General features: G+C 43.3%; 1 pseudogene; it reads left to right on the top strand.

Annotated features, from left to right (window-relative positions):
- The first annotated feature begins 2,761 nt into the window (after positions 1-2,761).
- On the top strand, positions 2,762-13,880 carry LOC143331872 (Ig lambda-2 chain C region pseudogene; annotated as a pseudogene).
- Positions 13,881-15,065: the final 1,185 nt, after the last annotated feature.

The following is a 15,065-nucleotide window of genomic DNA, read 5'->3' as shown; positions in this document are numbered from 1 at the left end:
CACAACCCAGTGACTGTTTTAAAAAAGGTCTGAAGACATTTCTTTTTAGCAAAGGTTTTGGCCCCTTTAAGAAATCTTTTTTTCTTTTGTTTTTAATCTGTAGCACTTTGAGATCGATGATGAAAAGGGCATTACAAATAAAATGTATGATTATTATTATTATAATTATTGTCCCTGATGTTTCTTCCATGTTATATCCATTAAAGTGGAATGGGCTGATTTAGGACCCCAGACCACGCTGAGGAATCAGGTCATTTTTCAGTACATCTTTGGCCTATAGAGTTACCAGTCGATGAAGTATTAAGTGGAACAAGATTATTTCTATCATTAGAATATTTTGGTGGTGTGCGCATCTACATGACAGTGTTTGGATACATTTGTGATTATCATAGATATTTTGTTTGTGAAACGATGGAATATAATGAGCTGATTATATTTTTACCTCTGGACAGGGTAGTTGTTTACCTCTGCTTCCAGTCCAAAAAGCCTGAATGCTAAGCTAAGCTAAAGCCAAGCTAAGCTAACAGGCCACTGGCTGTAGCTTCATATTGAACAGACTGGTGATCGACAGTTTCCCCTCCTTTTCCCCTTACGTGTCTTGTGTTTGTCCTCTCCCTCTGTCTCCTGTCTGTCTGTCTGGTGTGAGTGTGTTTCCCTGCAGGGTGTGGCTGACAGGTTGGGCTCGGCCTCCTCCTCCCATGAACGCAGCTGCACTCAATCATTCAATCAAGACTCACCTGCTGCCACAGTGAATAAACACCAGCTCTCCACTTGCTGAATTGTCTGTTAATCCATGTGGTAATGACTGAGACTCCTGAAGAAACGCCAAAGTAAATTACAGCTTTCTTCCCTCGCTTGCTTGTCTGCCATCCTGAATCTCGATTTTCCTATGTGCTCAGGTGCATTGCCCTCACCTGTCTCCATAATGGGAATGCAAGTGATACTGATGTACATGGGAAATGAACATCATGGGTTGGTGGTTATAACGATGATAGTTTCAAAGTTTTTGAAATTGGAAAAATTTATGAGTGTGAATGTGTAGTTTGTGCTTGGTGAGGTTACTGTCAGCTCTGTGTTCAGTGGTCTGTGTCAGAGTCTCTTCCTCTTCAGCAGCTGCAGTCGGTTCCTGCTGTAACAGCTCAGTGTCTCTGCAGTCTGACTGAGGGAGGTTTTTGTACAGCTACAAATCACTGTGTGAACACCCAAGCACTGTTTATGTAATGTGCACTCTGACAGTAATAAACTGCTGCATCTTCAGTCTGAACTCCACTGATGGATAAAGTGAAGTCGGAGCTGCTTCCACTGCCACTAAACCGAGCTGGTGTTCCTGAATGTCGTGAGCTTACAAGTGCTATGAGGAGCTTTGGAGGCTGTCCAGATTTATGTTGATACCAGGACAAAGCCTCAGCTCCACTACTGTATCTGTAAGCAGGTTTGCTGGTTTTACAGGTGACAGTGACAGTGGATCCTGCAGTCGATGTCACTACTGGAGGCTGAGTCACAGTCACCTGACCGCTGCATCCTGCAGACAAAAACAAATCATTCATTGGTCAGCAGAAAGAAATGAGAGAAAAGGCAGCACATCATGTTTGAAATGTTGCTGAGAGAATGAACCTGTGAAACAGCAGCAGGCCAGCGTCCAGATGAGGATGGTGATGAGAGTCATGGTGCTCGTGCTTTCTGCTGTGTTGACTGACAGATGTGAGTCCTGCAGTGTTGAACTCACAGGACTATAAACCTTCTCAGTTCACTGGAGGATCAGCTGACCATGCAAAGCCTCCTCTCTATGGAAATCATCTCTCTGCTCTCAACACACTCAAGGCAACGTGGATTTGAATTATTTGAATGTAGCTGTAAAAGCAGATTTTATCCTCTTAATATAAATCTGTTAGTATTACAGTTTTTTTTGATTGCTAAGACACATTTCTCGAAAGCTGCTCTCCTTTTCTTTTAACTGTGAACACAAAACCCAATTTTCAAGCTACATTCACAAAACCTCAGACTCCTCTTGCAAGACCAAACTTTCACCTCAAAACAGTTTAATCCGTGCTCAAAACCGAAACAAAGACAGACAGTTTCTAAAATGCTGCTACTGAGCAGTCACTAAACACTACATAGAAAACTCAATGCTCAGGACATGAAGCTGGAGAAATAAATGTTTATTGTTCACTGTAGACTAAATGTATGTTGCAAAACAAAAAAACTGTGCATTTAGCACTTATACATAGTAAACAAAAAAAAAGTGCAAGAAACAGAAATCTTGAAATCAGAAAAATATAAAGTACAAAAATATACAAATGAGAAGTGCATTACTCAGCCACAGCATCATTTCTCCGTACTGGGTCAGGCCACAGGACTTCATCCACATCACAGGCCACAGTTTGTCTGGCCAGGCAACGGGGGAAAAGTCCCTGGCATGCCGTATCCAGGCTTGGCATGCCTCCACACCTGTGTCACCACAGGCTCGTTCCATGGCTTGCACGAGATTTACCCTGGTGTAAGGTTGGCGTTTATATACCTTCCACCGCCATGAGGAGAAGAATTCTTCAATGGGGTTCAGGAAAGGGGAGTACGGTGGAAGGAAAAGATTGATAAAACCTTGGTTCATATTGAACCACTCTCTAACCTGGAGGGCTCTGTGAAAACTCACATTGTCCCAAACAACAACATAGATGGGATCCTGCTGTCCTAACAGAGTATCTCACATGTGATTGAGGAAAAGCAGGAGCTGGTGAGTGTTGTAGGGCCCCAGGTTGGCATGATGGTGGACAACCCCATCATTGCTGATGGCAGCACACAATGTGACATTGCCACCACGCTGCCCAGGGACACCAACAATGGCCCATTGGCCAATCACGCTACGGCGTCTCCTTCTCCTACTGGTGAGATTAAACCCAGCTGCATCCGTGTAGATGTATTCATGGGGTCTTTCCATTGCATCCAGTTGAAAAACTCTCTGTACAAATAGATACAGTTTTGTAAGTGATACAGAAAAAGTGATTTAGGCTGCTACAGTAAATCACTACTTACAGCAATCAACATTGAATGTGTCTGGATATATACCAACCTGTACATACTGGAATCTTTGACTCTGAGTTGCGATCAAAGGGCTCTTTGTACAGCTGTTTCATGCGCAGTCTGTTGCGCTTGAGGACACGATCAACAGTAGAGAGACTGACACTGTTGATCCCCTCAAAATTTACATGGTCCTCAATGATCTTAATGGTGTTGTTCTCACGGACCATATCGACAATTAGGGTCTCTTTGTGTGGGGAGAACATACCTGTCCTCCCACCCCCATGTGACAGTCTTTCAATTCTCCAAAAAGAGAACATGCACCTACAAAAATATACATGGAATACTAGGCCTACAAACAGTTCGCCTAACCCTCCATTACAATACTACAGTACATTGGCACAGTGATGTACTGAAACATATATTTACTTACAGCATACTGTGGTACAGTATATAGTATAGTCATACAGTAATTGCTGTCAACATTTACATACTATAATGTCAAAAAAGGTAATTACCTGTTGTCTTCTCTAAATCTTGGGATTACGGTGGACACAGTGAATCTGCTGATGTTTGGTTGTACCCTTTGTCCGGCCTCCCTCATGCTGATACCATGGACAAGAACATGGTCAATCACAGTTGCTCTGATTTCATCAGATATTACTGTTCTTCGTCTTCACTGACCACCTCGACCTTCTCGACCTCCTCGACCTCCTCTCACACGAACTCCTCCTCTCAGATTTCTATCCATTGTAGTGCCTCACAAACCAGTGCTCTCTGAACTGCCTTATATATGTTCCCTCACATCGTTAGCCACAAGTGTGATCAATGTTGAGTTGTTGTGTTCAACCAGTGACACCTGTGCTTTACTTGCGTTTGACTATTGCCACCTGTGCTCACCATTATGCAACACAGGTGCATCACAAAAATGAAAATGTGTTGGCAAGTTGTGTCTAAACAGGTGAAAAGTGCTTATGGTTTTGCCAAAAGAGTGACTGATTCAATCAGTGGGTTCAGGCAATGGAGCGTTTGGTTCAGACAATAGGGTTTAGTGTTTTAGCAATGGAGAAAAACTGTAAGTGGAACGAGATTATTTCTATCATTAGAACATTTTGGTGGTGTGTGCATGTACATGACAGTGTTTGGATACATTGTGATTATCATAGATATTCATTCATTCATTCATTCATCTTCTATACCCGCGTATCCCTTTCGGGGTTGCGGGGGGCTGGAGCCTATTCCAGCTGGCAATGGGCGAGAGGCGGGGTACACCCTGAACCGGTCGCCAGCCGATTGCAGGGCAACATACCCTGCTGAAAAAAGTCAGAGAAACCATTAGGCACATTCTATTGGTTTTGTAATGGTTTCTAATGGTTTCTAATGGCTACTTATGTTGCCCTAATGGTTCGGTTTGTTTTTCTAATGGGATTGTATTATCTCCTACACAAATCTACAGAACTTCAACTGGTCCCTCCTAATGGTTCCTACAGGAGTCTAATGGTTCCTACAGGAGTCTTAATGGTTCCCACAGGAGTCTAATGGTTCCTACAGGAGTCTAATGGTTCCTACAGGAGTCTTAATGGTTCCTACAGGAGTCTAATGGTCCCTACAGGAGTCTTAATGGTTCCCACAGGAGTCTAATGGTTCCTACAGGAGTCTTAATGGTTCCTACAGGAGTCTTAATGGTTCCCACAGGAGTCTAATGGTTCCTACAGGAGTCTTAATGGTTCCTACAGAAGTCTTAATGGTTCCTACAGGCGTTTCTATACCAGTCTAATGGTCACTATACAGTGGTCTAGTGGTCACTACAGGGTGTAGTGGTCTCTAATGGTTCCTAATGTGATGGAGGAACATGGATGTTATAGCGTTCTTTGGCGATCACATCTGTGATTTCTAGTGGGTCCTTGTGTAAGCTATACAGTATGTTTGTAGATTGCAGTGTTCAGTGATTTCATTTAATACATTCCAAGATCACCTTTGGCCTTTTGAGATTAAATTTGTGATTAAATCATATTTGGTCTTTTGTGATTAAATCACTGTTCATGACTCATCCATCCAAGAGGAGGGAAAAGAACACAACCTGATGGAGGTGCTAACTATGTCAAGAGAAAGATACTAGCACACTCCCAACTTCTTTAAAATGCAGGTTAGGTTAGGTTAGGTAAGAATCGCAGGGCTTGGAGTAACTGTCTGCTGTCCCTGCAGACTGTCAGATCTTCATCTCCCTCCAGGGACGCTGGAGGGTTTTTTAATGGGGTCGGGGTGCTTGTTTTAGTGCTGTGCTGTCTACACCCCAATTCCCGTGTCCCTGTCTCCTTCCCATATTTGTGTTTTTCTATTTGTTCAGTATGTTTTCAAGATTTTGCTTGGTTCATGTTCTGAAAAAAATGAATTAATATCACAAAGTGCAATGAGTTGTCATGCCCCATATGTCCTGTTCCCAATTCGGAGGGGAAAATATCCGAATACATACACAATTACACATATGTGTAGACACGTCTCGAGGGCCCAGTGTTAGGACTCTGCTATAATTTCTGTTGCAGCAGTAGGTTTCTAATTGTTTCCAAGTAGGTTTCTCAGTATGCTTTTCTAATAGTTTTAGATCCTAATGGGACCAGTTTTCTAATGGTTTTAGCTCCTAATGGAACCAGTAGCTTTCTAATGGTATTACGTTCTAATGGGACCACTAGGTTTCTAATGGTTTAACATCCTAATGGGACCATTAGGTTCCTAATGGTTTAACATCCTAATGGGACCATTAGGTTCCTAATGGTTTCTTCTAATGGTTCCTAATGGGGTTCCAATTCCCATTAGACCATTAGAAATGTTTTTTTTAAAAGGTATTCTACTGGATTTTTCAGCAGCGTAGACAGATAGACAACCATTCACACTCACACTCACACCTATGGACAATTTAGAGTCACCAATTAATCTAATGAGCATGTTTTTGGGAGGAAGCTGGAGTGCCCAGAGACGGGAAGAACATGCAAACTTCACACAGACAGAAAGGCCCCGACCCGGGGGATTGAACCAGCGACCTCCTTGCTGTGAGGCACGCACACTAACTGTTGCGCCACCGTGCCGCCCCTATCATAGATATTTTGTTTGTGAAACGATGGAACATAATGAGCTTCAGAGCTGTTGTTTTGCTCATATTTTTACCTCTGGACAGGGTAGTTGTTGACCTCTGCTTCCAGTCCAAGAAGCCTAAGCTAATGCCAAGCTAAGCTAACAGGCCACTGGCTGTAGCTTCATATTCAACAGACTGTGGTGATCCACAGATTCCCCTCCTTTTTCCATTTTGTGTCTTGTGTTTGTCCTCTCCCTCTGTCTCCTGTCTGTCTGTCTGGTGTGAGTGTGTTTCCCTGCAGGGTGTGGCTGACAGGTTGGACTCGGCCTCCTCCTCCCCTGAACAAAGCTGCACTCAATCATTCAATCAAGACTCACCTGCAGCCACAGTGAATGAGCACCAGCTCTGCACTTGCTGAATTGTCTGTTAATCCATGTGGTAATGACTGAGACTCCTGAAGAAACGCCAAAGTATATTTCAGCTTTCTTCCCTCGCTTGCTTGTCTGCCATCCTGAATCTTGATTTTCCTATGTGCTCAGGTGCATTGCCCTCACCTGTCTCTGTAATGGAAACACAAGTGATACTGATGTACATGGGAAATGAACATCATGGGTTGGTGGTTATAACGATGATAGTTTCACAGTTTTTGAAATGGGAAAAATGTATGATGTGAATGTGTAGTTTGTGCTTGGTGAGGTTACTGTCAGCTCTGTGTTCAGTGGTCTGTGTCAGAGTCTCTTCCTCTTCAGCAGCTGCAGTCGGTTCCTGCTGTAACAGCTCAGTGTCTCTGCAGTCTGACTGAGGGAGGTTTTTGTACAGCTACAAATCACTGTGTGAACACCCAAGCACTGTTTATGTAATGTGCACTCTGACAGTAATAAACTGCTGCATCTTCAGTCTGAAATCCACTGATGGTCAAAGTGAAGTCAGAGCTGCTTCCACTGCCACTAAACCGAGCTGGTGTTCCTGATTCTCGTGTGCTTACATATTTTATTAGGAGCTTTGGAGACTGTCCAGATTTCTGTTGATACCAATGCAAACAGTCTCCATAACTGCTGCTGCTATAAACAGGTTTGCTGGTTTTACAGGTGACAGTGACAGTGGATCCTGCAGTCGATGTCACTACTGGAGGCTGAGTCACAGTCACCTGACCGCTGCATCCTGCAGACAAAAACAAATCATTCATTGATCAGCAGAAAGAAATGAGAGAAAAGGCAGCACATCATGTTTGAAATGTTGCTGAGAGAATGAACCTGTGAAACAGCAGCAGGCCAGCGTCCAGATGAGGATGGTGATGAGAGTCATGGTGCTCGTGCTTTCTGCTGTGTTGACTGACAGATGTGAGTCCTGCAGTGTTGAACTCACAGGACTATAAACCTTCTCAGTTCACTGGAGGATCAGCTGACCATGCAAAGCCTCCTCTCTATGGAAATCATCTCTCTGCTCTCAACACACTCAAGGCAACGTGGATTTGAATCTTTTCAATGGAGGTGTAAAAGCTAAATTTTTATGCTGCTAAATGTAAAACTATTAGTGTCAATACTGTTGAACATTTGTTGCAATCACTGTTTACTTTCTAACATATATTTCTGCATATTAATTTTCAGCTGCACTTCAGCAACTGGGAATTTGTTGGAGTTTATTAAGATTCATTGTGGTTCTGCTTGATGACTCTTGTGTTCACTGGACCAGTTATCCTCATCATCAGTCTCTTCATCAACCCTTTGCACCTGCAGCAGGCCGTTTTCACTTCAGTCAAACTGAAGGAGGTTTTTGTACGGCTCTGAATCACTGTGTGAACGCTCCACCATGGTCGCCAAGACAGTAGTAATCTCCAGCATCTTCAGCCTGAACACCACTGATGGTCAGAGTGTAGTGAGAACCAGATTTACTGCCACTGAATCGAGACGGAGTCCCTGAGAAGCGATTTGAGGTTGTGTATATAAGAAGTTTGGGAGCTTGTCCAGGTTTCTGAAGGTACCAACTGAGATCATTGCCAATATTTGAACTCCCTGTGGCGCTGATGGTCACAGTCCCTCCAAGACTAACAGACTTGAATTTGTCAGTCTGAGTCAGAAAATTGTTGGCAGAAGACTCTGAAATGAGGAAAGAAAAACATGTTTAAAGTCATCTGAAGCAGCAGCTCAGGTTTTAAAAGAAGACAACAACAAACATGTTCAAAGCAGAAGTCAAGACGAGAGAAGTGACTGAATTTACTCTGAACATGTTGAAAAAACCCAACATGACAAACAGAGTTATTGGCAACATCATCCTGATGCAGTTTTCAGTGTGAGTGCACGAAAACAGTTCAGACTCTCTGTGACACAAGAACTTAAAGTGTGAGGAGCAGTGATGCATCAAAGTCATGCAAATATAGTGAAGAAGGCAAACACACACCTGTTCATGTGAAACAGAAAGAGCAGAGTTGAGGTGGAGCCACACTTCATCATCTTGACCATCATTCAGACATTAAAGGTCCATCTAGAAAATGTCGACTTTATTCTTTTCTTTATGTTTCTTCATTGTTAACAATCTCATTGTCACTTCTTTAACATATCTATAGCACCCCCTGTTGGCAAACTGGATCAACACTAAACTCAATGTGAGATTTGTGGTGATGATTTTAAATCTTCACTCAGTTTTTCTACTTCAGTAATCTCCCACTTCATATCAGGCTGAATGCTGTCTTTCGAGATTTGATTTCCTGCCTCGACTGCAATGATCATCTACCACAAATCAGGATTAACCAAAGAGCCAAAAGGCTAAACACCGCGTTTAAGGGATGGCGACCAATGTTAACTGGTCCTCACAAAACAAACCTTACCTTTATTTCTCAAATACACTGAAGTGTGTAGAAGTAACTGCATTTCATTTGCACCTGTTTAAAAAAAGGGTTTTATGTTGCATTAAGCACCTCAGCAACTCATCACAGCCTACATCTCCTCCTGCACTGATGTGAAACACACTGGTCCATACAGACCTGCTGTTGTGAATCATTTCATCCTGCAAGATGTAGAAGAAACCAATACTATCACAAAGTGGGGGTGTGACTTTTTGAGAAATGACCTATAAGATCAAAAGATATGATCATAACTACAAGCCCCACCAGCTTGGATGGCCATGATCTGTCTGATCATCTCATGTTTGTATAGTAAATACACTGAACAAAAATTTAAATGCAACACATTTGTTCTTACTCCAATTTTTCATGAGCTGAACTCAAAGATCTAAAACATTTTCTATATACACAAAAAAAAACATTCCTCTCAAATATTGTTCACAAATCTGTCTCAATCTGTGTTCGTGAGCACTTCTCCTTTGCCGAGATGATCCATCCCACCTCACAGTGTGGCGTATCAAGATGCTGATTAGACAGCATGATTATTACACAGGTGTGCCTTAGGCTGGCCTCAATAAAAGGCCACTCTGAAATGTTCAGTTTTGCTTTATTGGGGGGGTCTGGGGGGGTCAGAAAACCAGTCAGTACCTGGTGTGACCACCATTTGCCTCACGCAGTGCGACACATCTCCTTCGCATAGAGTCGATCAGGTTGTTGATTGTGGCCTGTTGAATGTTGGTCCACTCCTCTTCAATGGCTGTGCCAAGTTGCTGGATTTTGGCAGGAACTGGAACACGCTGTCGTCGTCGATACGCCGATCCAGAGCATCCCAATGGGTGACATGTCTGGTGAGTATGCTGGCCATGCAAGAACTGGGATGTTTTCAGCTTCCAGGAATTGTGTACAGATCCTTGCAACAGCATTATCGTGCTGCAACATGAGGTGATGGTCATGGATGAATGGCACAACAATGGGCCTCAGGATCTCGTCACGGTATCTCTGTGCATTCAAAATGCCATCAATAAAATACACCTGTGTTCGTTGTCCATAACATACGCCTGCCCATACCATAACCCCACCGCCACCATGGGCCACTCGATCCACAACGTTGACATCAGCAAACCGCTCACCCACAAGACGCCACACACGCTGCCATCTGCCCTGAACAGTGAAAACCTGGATTCATCCGTGAAGAGAACACCTCTCCAACGTGCCAGACGACATCGAATGTGAGCATTCGCCCACTCAAGTCGGTGACGACGACAAACTGCAGTCGGGTCGAGACCCCGATGAGGACGACAAACATGCAGACGAGCTTCCCTGAGACGGTTTCTGACAGTTTGTGCAGAAATTCTTTGGTTATGCAAGCCTGTTGCAGCAGCTGTCCAGGTAGCTGGTCGCAGACGATCTTGGAGGTGAACATGCTGGTTGTGGAGGTCCTGGGCTGGTGTGGTTACATGTGGTCTGCGGTTGTGAGGCCGGTTGGATGTACTGCCAAATTGTCTGAAACACCTTTGGAGACGGCTTATGGTAGAGAAATGAACATTCAATTCACGGGCAACAGCTCTGGTGGACATTCCTGCAGTCAGCATGACAATTGCACGCTCCCTCAGCATGGTGTGTGATAAAACTGAACATTCTAGAGTGGCCTTTTATTGTGTCCAGCCTAAGGCACACCTGTGCAATGTTCATGCTGTCTAACCAGCATCTTGATATGCCACACCTGTGAGGTGGGATGGATTATCCCGGCAAAGTAAAAGTGCTCACTAACACAGATTGGCACTACGTTTACACGTAGCCGGCTATTTTCAGAAACAGACATTTCACCCTCTCCGTTTTCAGAATAATCGCGTGCACACGTGTCCGTTTTCAGAAAACCTTTCGTTTACACGAACCCGTGGATGCATGCCGTCGACGCTGGCGGTGACGCGGACTGGCTCTTCATGTTGGTGGGGGGAGAAGTTGTTGCAAAATTGCTGACCTCCGAGCACTCATTCATCTCTGCTCCTTGATATAATAGAGCAGCTGTATTTACAAATGCAAACATACGAAAAGGGTTTGCACCAACATAAATGCGACTGCTACTCTGAATGCATCCATGATCACCACGGCCAAATGAAAATGTAAACATGGGTCGACCGTTTGGCACAGGTGCAAGTTCTGGCGTTTAATGTGACGTCGGCTACCTAAAACTCTGTTTTTCTCTGTTTTTCTCCGTTTACATGCAAACGTGCAACCGAAGTTTTCCAAAATCTCCACTCTGGCCAGAGTTTTGACAAGGCATCATTTTCATTGATTGCGTGTAAACAAAGGGCACAAAGGAAGGGAAACGTCTACATTTTTCAAAATAACCGTGTGCATGTAAACAGGGCTTCAATAAGCACCAGCTCTCCACTTGCTGAAACGCCAAAGTATATTTCTGCTGCCTTCACTTGTCTGCCTTCCTGAATCTTGATTTTCCTATGAAAATGAACATAACGGGTTGTTGGTTATAACAATGATTGTATCACAGTTCTTGACATTGGAAAAATGTATGAGTGTGAATGTGTAGTTTGTGCTTGGTGAGGTTACTGTCAGCTCTGTGTTCAGTGGTCTGTGTCAGAGTCTCTTCCTCTTCAGCAGCTGCAGTCGGTCCCTGCTGTAACAGCTCAGTGTCTCTGCAGTCTGACTGAGGGAGGTTTTTGTACAGCTACAAATCACTGTGTGAACACCCAAGCACTGTTTATAATGTGTGCACTCTGACAGTAATAAACTGCTGCATCTTCAGTCTGAACTCCACTGATGGTCAAAGTGAAATCAGAGCTGCTTCCACTGCCACTAAACCGAGCTGGTGTTCCTGAAACTTGTGTGCTTGCAAATTTTATTAGGAGCTTTGGAGGCTGTCCAGATTTCTGTTGATACCAGAACATACGGTCTCCATAACTGTCTGTGTAAACAGGTTGGCTGGTTTTACAGGTGACAGTGACAGTGGATCCAGCAGTCGTTGTCACTACTGGAGGCTGAGTCACAGTCACCTGACCGCTGCATCCTGCAGACAAAAACAAATCATTCATTGATCAGCAGAAAGAAATGAGAGAAAAGGCAGCACATCATGTTTGAAATGTTGCTGAGAGAATGAACCTGTGAAACAGCAGCAGGCCAGCGTCCAGATGAGGATGGTGATGAGAGTCATGGTGCTCGTGCTTTCTGCTGTGTTGACTGACAGATGTGAGTCCTGCAGTGTTGAACTCACAGGACTATAAACCTTCTCAGTTCACTGGAGGATCAGCTGACCATGCAAAGCCTCCTCTCTATGGAAATCATCTCTCTGCTCTCAACACAGTCAGGGCAACGTGGGACACAAAATCAGGAGAAATACTGTTTGGATTGACACCATCTATGATCTTAATGGAACACAAGGAAATATTTATTTTACAAGTGCAGTTGAGGATTTAAGGAGAAGTTTGTGTCCACTGTGGTTGGTATGATGTGTCTGTATGTCTTCCTTTCATTTACTGACAGGGTTCACTGCAGATAAATAATGTAACTGACTTCTGTTAATCAAGATTTTGTAAAAAATCAGAATTAAAAAGCATCACCGACTTTTAACAAAGTATCAACTGATAGAAAACTGTGAAAAAAATGACTTTATTACAAGAAGACTGTCATCGTTTGTCTGTCAGGTGCAGAAAACTAAAGAAAAATGAAAGAAATAACCTTCATTTATACAATAATTTCAATCCAGATCACTTAAAATGCTTTGCAGATTCAGAAACATGTCATTTTATTTTCATCAGAGACTTTTTTCAGTGTATAGATGCTTGTTGACAGTGCAGGAGGTTTTTGTACGGCCACTTCATCAGTTTGTATCACTGTGGTTGATTTTTGGTGGAGGAACCAAACTCATCATTGACTGTAAGTATCACAGATTTATCATTTCTACAACATGAAAGATCAAACTTAATTGTGTAAAATGAGCTAAATACATGAGAAATTATTGAAGGAGTTTGAAATGTGTATATTTATTGTTATTTATCAAGCTTGGCTGAAATCGCAATTTTGGCTTTCATTGTGCAAAGATTCACTTTATTATTGTGTTTCTGATAATATTAAGGTTAAATAAATGCCAAATAAGTTACATTTTGTCATATTTTATTTTCAATTGCCTTTTTCTTAGACAAAATGTGCTTGTGGAATTGGTCTGAGGAAAAGTTTAATGCTAAAAAATGACACCAAATTTCCTATTTTTTACATTCAAACTGTTATTAAAATCAAATGAAATCTGTTCATAAAACAATTAAGTGAGTTTATATGTTCATGCAGTCCAGCTGTAGTTTGTGTTCACAGTTCATTAGTTTAAAGTGGTGAAAAGGAAGTGAAACAGACAGATGACAAAGTCTTTAACTGGATACAGACATTACATTTTGAAAAACAAGAAAATCATTGAAGGCATGAATTATTTACTGTCAAACATTATAAATTTGACATGAAGATTAAATGTCATGATCGTTATTCTGAATATTTCTTTATATTTACACTCACAGCTCGTCCACAGTCGTGTTAACCTCTGTCATGTGTGGTCAGTGTGTCGTGTTCAGCTGTGTGTCCTACAGTGGGAGTTAATCTGCTCCTGGTGTGTCTCTGCTCTCCCCTCCAGCTGGCTCCACGGTCAGGCCCTCGGTCTCTCTGCTTCCCCCCTCCTCTGAGCAGCTCTCCGGGGGCTCGGCCACGCTGGCCTGCCTGCTGAGCGGCTACTCTCCTGAGGGAGCCGTGGTGAGCTGGGAGGTGGACGGCACGCAGGTGACAGAGGGGGTCCTGAGCAGCTCCGAGGAGGAGAAGAGCGGACGCTACAGCAGCAGCAGCACCCTGAGCCTGAGCAAGGAGCGCTGGATGCAAGGAGAGCTGTACTCCTGCAAGGTCCTCCATAAGGGCCACAGCCAGACCCAGTCCCTCCACAGGAGCCAGTGTCAGGCCTAGAGGGGCTGGCTGGAGCCCACGACAGGAGCTCTGTGTGTGTGTGTGTGTCGGGGGCAGCAGGAGGAACACACCTGCTGCTCTCATCAATATGACTTTTAATGTTTGCAGAGGAAACTAAAGCTTTGTGTGACAGAGAACAACACTGCTGTAAAGTGTTGGACAACAACAACTTAGAGAGAAATGTGTGTAGCTCAGCAGCTGGATGTGAGTGTGCTTCATAACTGTCATGTTGATGGTTGATGTTTGTGCTAATAAAGCTTGAAGTGATGAACAACTTGATGAAGTGTTTGGTCTTTTATCTCATGAAGAGCAGCAAGAAATTAAATGCTTTTATAACTTCAGCTGATTCCCTCTTGGACCTGTCCCCCCTGGCCTGACCGTCTGCTCAAATGATTGGATCTCTCACATTTGTCTGTGTTACTCTGTTGGAAAGATCATTAAACTCATTAAACTCTTCATCATCTCCCACCTCTTTCTCTGAGTCACAGTGTTTGGGTCTGTTTCTTGACAAAAAACTCACAACTTCAGTGATTGTACAGGTTCAACAAACAAAATGCAACATGTGCGTCTCTGAGCTTTAGTGGTGATGTTCAGCTGATTTTTGTACCTTTGGATGGAGCCAGGCTCGATGGTTACCAAGACTCCAGTCATCAGATGTTGGTGATCATACCAATGTTAGTTTAACAGGTGTTGACATGAAACAAAAATAAAACTATGTAAAAATATAAATCACACAAATATATGAGTGTGAATGTGTAGTTTGTGCTTGGTGAGGTTACTGTCAGCTCTGTGTTCAGTGGTCTGTGTCAGAGTCTCTTCCTCTTCAGCAGCTGCAGTCGGTTCCTGCTGTAACAGCTCAGTGTCTCTGCAGTCTGACTGAGGGAGGTTTTTGTACAGCTACAAATCACTGTGTGAACACTCCACCACTGTGGTAACTCTGACAGTAATAAACTGCTGCATCTTCAGTCTGAACTCCACTGATGGTCAAAGTGAAGTCGGAGCTGCTTCCACTGCCACTAAACCGAGCTGGTGTTCCTGATTCTCGTGTGCTTGCAAATTTTATTAGGAGCTTTGGAGGCTGTCCAGATTTCTGTTGATACCAATGCAAACAGTCTCCATAACTGCTGCTGCTATAAACAGGTTTGCTGGTTTTACAGGTGACAGTGACAGTGGATCCTGCAGTCG

The sequence above is a fragment of the Chaetodon auriga genome, chromosome 14, assembly GCF_051107435.1.
Source record: "Chaetodon auriga isolate fChaAug3 chromosome 14, fChaAug3.hap1, whole genome shotgun sequence".
NCBI lineage: Eukaryota > Metazoa > Chordata > Actinopteri > Chaetodontiformes > Chaetodontidae > Chaetodon > Chaetodon auriga.
Note: the sequence above shows the minus strand (reverse complement) of the source record. Positions and strands in the feature narration are given on the sequence as shown.